Below are 6,000 nucleotides of genomic sequence, written 5' to 3' on the forward strand. Positions count from 1 at the left end.
AGCAATTTAGTGAGATCCTGTCTCAAAATAAAACATAAAAAGGGCTGGGGATGTGGCTCAGTGGTTAAGTACCTCTGGTGGTTCAATCCCCTGTACCAAAAAAAAAAAAAAAAAAAAGAACCAAAAAACAAAACAAAAAAAAACTTGTACTTTCCTTTTGTGTGTGGGGAGACCAGGTGGAGGTGGAATCAGGGTCTCACAAATACCAGGCTCTACTACTGAGAATGCCCTTTCCAGTACTCTACCACTGAGCTGTACCCCCAGCCCTACATCTTCTTTCCTGAAATAATTCTCCAGGTTCTTGTGACACTTTTCCCTTTTTGGGTTTCTTTCTATACCTGGATTTCCTTCTCCGTGCTGCAGTGCTCTTGGCTTCACCTCTGTGCTCTTCTCAATGTACACTTTCTCCCTAGATGACCTACCTCATCTAGTCCAAGCTTTTGGAATACTTGCCTACCTGACTACTCAAATGCCAAATGAGCATATAGAAGCTAATGTGACTAAAACAAGTTGTTCCTTTTCAAAACAAAATCTGCTTCCTTCCTATAAACAAAACAAAACCAAAAAACTAAAACCCAAATGTCCTCAACTGAAGCTCCCTGGCTGACCTCTCTGCCTCCACTTTGCCTCTTGATGGTCTCCCCTTCACACAGCAATCATCTCATTACATAGCAGTTGCTCAAACCCAAAGGCAAACTTTATCCCACTCTTTCTTGCATTCCCTTACATCTAATCATCCTTTGCGTTGTTGATACATCTAAAACGTTTCAAGAATTTGTCTTTTCTCTCTGTCTTCTTTACCACCACCCTAGTTTGAGCATTAAAATGAGTTCCCTTGGATTACTGCAATAGTTTCCTTATTAGTCTCTGCATTTAACCTGCCACTTCAGTTGATTTACTGCAGAGTAGCCAGAGTGGTATTTTTAAAACATAAGCCCAATTATGACAAGCAGTAAAATTCTCCAGTGGTTTCCCATCATACTTGAAATAAAACTTTCTTAACCTAGCCCTCAAACCCTTATGTGATCTGGTTCTGATTAACCTTCTTCCAACATCATCTTCACCATTCACTCCTTGTGTCCTTTTCTCCTTTAGGTCATTTTTATTTAGGTAAAATGCATTTTCTTTTCTTTTTATGCCTTGTTTATTCTTGTCATTTAGGTTTTAGTTCAAATGTTCCTTCTTCTAAGAGGTCAACTCTGGTAGTAGGGCACAGGCTAGCTAAGCTATTATAACAAACAGATCCCCAAATACAATAACTCAAAAAAAGATTCAAGTTTCTTTCTCACATCCACATAATACTTCTGAGGTAGGCAGGTGGTCCAGGGTAAGTGGGAAGCTCTGCTCCAAGAGATCATGTGGATAATCAGGTTTGTTCTAATCTGTTCTTTGCATAAGATGCGATCTTCATTCTTATGCTTGAAGCTTGTGTAGATTTGTCCACTTTAGAAGAGGAAAATAAAAAGTAGAGACAAAAGAATTTCCTTATGAAAACAGGATCTGGAAATTGTAACCTCAATTCTGTTCATGCTAAAGGTTTTTTAAAAAATATTTTTTAGTTGTCAATGGACCTTTATTTTATTTATTTATATGTGGTGCTAAGAATTGAACCCAGTGCCTCACACATGCTAGGCAAGTACTTCACAACTGAGCCATTACCCAGCTCCCTCATGCTAAAGTTTTAACAAAATTGATCCCTTCCAAAATTCATGTGTTGCCAATGTGATAGTATTAAGAGGTGGGGCTTTTAAGAGATTATTAGGCTATGGAGACTCATGAATTCTTTATGAATGGGATTAGGTGGTTTTATAAAGGAGCTCAACTGAGGAAGTTGGTTTTCTGGCCCTTCTGTCTTCTCTAATGTTGAGGGTAAATTAAGAATGCCCTCATCAGATGCCAGTGCCTTAATCTTGGACTTTTCAGCCTTTAGAAATCAATTTATGTCCCTTACAAATTACTTAGTCTCGGTTATAAAGGGTGGGGATGTAGCTTAGTGGTAGAGCATTTGCCTAGTGTGCACGTGGCCCTGAGGTTATACTTTAGCACTACAAAAAACAACAACAAAAACAAAAACAGACTAGTTCATTTCATTACATGTTAGCATCTAGCTACAAAAAAGGCTGGGAAATGTATCTGACAGCTGAGTAGTAAGTTCCCTAGTCAAAATTTGTAGGATTATATTTCTAAAAAGAAGGAGAGGAGCTGGGGATCTAGCTCAACTGGTAGAGTGCTTGCCTTGCATGCACAAATCCCTGGTTTGATCCCCAGGAGAGAATGGATGTGGGGGACAATCTGCAGTCCTTTCAAACCTCTTCTTTACGACCTAATCTACAGTAGTCACCTAGTCACTCTCTAGAACATCATTCTGTTTTAATTCTCTACATAATTATTTAATCTTTGCCAGTGCTGGGGATGGAACCTAAGGCTTTGCACATGCTAGGCAAGTGTTCTACCACTGAACTACCAGATGCCACTGAACTACACTCCCAACATTCTATGTATTTCTTACTGCTCTCTTATATTTACTTGTTTGAACCAGAGATGCTCTATCACTAAGCTACACATCTCTAGCTGTTTTTATTTTAATTTTTAAAAAATACTGAGACAGAGTCTCACTAAGTTGCCCAGGCTGGCCTTGAACTTGCAATCTTCCTACCTTAATCTCCCAAGTTGCTGGAATTCCAGGTGTATGCCACCATATCTGGCCCTCATTTTGCTTTTAAGCCACATAAGAGCTTGTTTGTCATTGCTAAATATTATATAGCATCACTCAAAAAAGTTGGCATAGGTTGGTATGCAATCATTATTTTTTTTAGTTATACTTTTTTATTTTCCATTACAATTCTTAATACACCATTATACAATAATTTATCATATCTCTGATTATTTATAAGGTATGTTGACCAAATTCACATCTTCATCATGTATTTTGTATAATGATGAGGGTCTCCTTTCACCCTCCATGCTATTCCTCTTCTCCCACCCTTTCCCTCCCATCCCTATTCCCTAGAGGTAATCTTCCTCCCTTGCTCTCCCTCCCAACTCCATTTTGAGTCTCCCCCCTAATATCAGAGAAGACATCAGCATTTGTTTTTTTGGGATTGGCTAACTTCACTTAACATAATCTTCTCTAATGCCATCCATTTCCCTGCAAATGCCATGATCTTATTCTTTTTTATTGCTGAGTAATATTCCATTGTGTATAAATGCCACATTTTTTTAATCCATTCATCCACTGAAGGACATCTAGGTTGGCTCCACAGTTCAGCTATTGTGAATTGTGCTGCTATAAACATTGATGTGGCTGTGTCCCTGTAATATGCTGTTTTTATGTCCTTTGGGTCTCAATCATTATTAATTGAATAAATGAGTAATGAATTTTTAAGTATACTCCTAATATGTCCAACTGTTTCAACTAATATTGTCTGCCAACATTTTCTCAAAGCTTCCCCCATTCCTTCCACTATTAAAATCTTATGTAACTTCTAATAGTAGTCTAAAGTTAAAATTCCACATTACATTTTCTAGGTCAGTATTCCTGCACTTGCTGTTAGTTACCTATTACTGCATAACAAATTACACAAACCTAGTGACTTAACATAACAGACTCATTATCTTACTCTTTCGGTGGGTTAGGAGTTCCCACATGGTCTTGCTAGATCTTCTGCTTCATAGTCTCTCACAAGATTGCAGTCAAGTTATTAGTCTGTTTTAGTCAGCTTAAGCTGCTATAATAGAGTACCACAGACTGGGTGTCTTAAATTCTTAATAGGAATTGTAGGTGGAGGAAAGTGGGGAGCAAAAGGTCAATACTGAGGAACAGTATTATAAAATTATATCATCATGTTGTATACATGTGTGTATACATGAACAATGGGAATTTATTTCTCAGAGTTCTGGATACTGGAAGTTCAAGACCAATGTGCCAGCAGAATTGAGTTCCCATGAAGACCCTCTTTCAAGGAGCTCCACATGGAGAAATGAGATCCAGAGAGCTCTTTGAGATCTCTTTAGTAAGGACACTGGTCCTATTTGGGAAGATTCTTCCCTTTTAACCTAATTACTTCCAGGGCTCCACCTTAATACCATCACATTGATAATATGATTTGAACATATGAATCTGGGGGAAACACAAAACATTCAGTCCATAACACAGTCTTTATTGCAGTTTCATTTCAAGATTTACCTGGGAAAGAGTGTGCCTTCAAATTCACATGATTGTTGGCAGGATTGTTAATTGCTGTTGGATGGTGGCCTCAATTCCTTACCATATGGGCCTCTCCTTAGGTCTGCTTACAACATAGCAACTTACTTCATCAAAACCAGAAAGAGTCTGCTAATATGACAAAAGTTACACTCTAATATAACATAATCACAGACATGGCATTTCACCACTCATCTTTGACATATTCTTTTGGTTAAGCAGATTAGAAACAAATGACACCAAAGGAGAGTGTTTCCACAGGTCATGAATACCAAGGGGGGCTGAGATTGTGGCTCAGTGGTAGAGCACTCGCTTAGCATGGGTGAGGCACTAGGTTCTATCCTCAGTATCACATAAAGATAAATAAATAAAGGTATTGGGTCCATCTACAACAAAAAAAAAAAAATTAAAAAAAAGATCACCAAGGGCCAGCCGTGAACCTACTGATCACACTCAATACTCTGAAAGCATCTGCAATTTAGTCCACATAATTTATCACTGAGTAGCTTCATTGTTGGTTTAATTTACCACGTAATTTGGAATTTCCATGTCTTTTATTTTGATATCCTCAATCTCAAAACAAGACACACATATGAATTTTCACATACTTCTATTTATTTTTTTCAGTGCTGGGGATAGAACTCAGGGCCTCATGCATGCTAGGCAAGTGTTCCACCATTGAGCTATAACCCATCCTTCATATACTTTTAGGTTGAATTTAAAGTGATTAAGCCCTGGAGCTGGCTTCTGTCTTATGTAAAAGCTGGTTGTTAATAGACTCAAACAAACAAAAAAACCTTGAGAATCAATCTAACAAGAGAGGTGAAAGACCTCTACAATGAAAACTTCAGTACACTAAAGAAAAAAATTGAAGAAGACCTTAGAAGATGGAAAGATCTCCCATGCTCTTGGATAGGAAGAATTAATATTGTCATACTACCAATAGCTAAACAGATTCAATGCAATTCCTATTAAAATCCCAATGACATTCTTCATGGAACTAGAAAAAGAAATTGTGAAATTCATTTGGAAAAATAGGAGACCAAGAATAGCCAAAGCCATCCTTACCAAGAAGAGTGAAGCAGGAGGCATCATAATTCCAGACCTTAAACTATACTACAGAGCCATAGTAACATGGCATTGGCACCAAAAAAAGACATGTAGACCAGAAGATACAGAGATAAACCCACATAAATATGATTATCTCATACTAGACAAAAAGTGCCAAAAACATACATTGGAGAAAAGATAGCCCCTTCAACAATTGTGCTAGTAAAACTGGAACTCCATATGTAGCAAAATGAAATTAAAACTCACCCTGCACAAAAATCAATTCAAAGTGGATCAAAGGGGGCCAGGTATGTGGCTCAAGCGGTAGCGCGCTTGCCTGGCATGCGTGCGGCCCGGGTTCCATCCTTAGCACCACATACAAACAAAGATGTTGTGTCCGCCGATAACTAAAAAAAAAAAAAAAAAAAATTAAAATTCTCTCTCTCTCTCTCTCTTTAAAAAAAAAAAGTGGATCAAAGGCTTAGGTTCTAGAACAGAGACCCTATGCCTGATAGAAGAAAAAATAGGCTCAAATGTTCATCACGTTGGCTTAGAGCTGACTTCCTTAACAAGACTCCTAAAGAACAAGAAGTAAAATTCAAAATCAATAAATGGGATGGATTCAAAGTAAAAAGTTTCTTCTCAGCAAAGAAAACAGGAGCTGGGGTTGTGGCTCAGTGCTAGAGCACTTGCCTAGCTGTGTGAGGCACTGGGTTCGATCCTCATTACCACATATAAATAATTTA

The sequence above is a fragment of the Marmota flaviventris genome, chromosome 6 (assembly GCF_047511675.1).
Source record: "Marmota flaviventris isolate mMarFla1 chromosome 6, mMarFla1.hap1, whole genome shotgun sequence".
NCBI classification, from domain to species: Eukaryota; Metazoa; Chordata; class Mammalia; order Rodentia; family Sciuridae; genus Marmota; species Marmota flaviventris.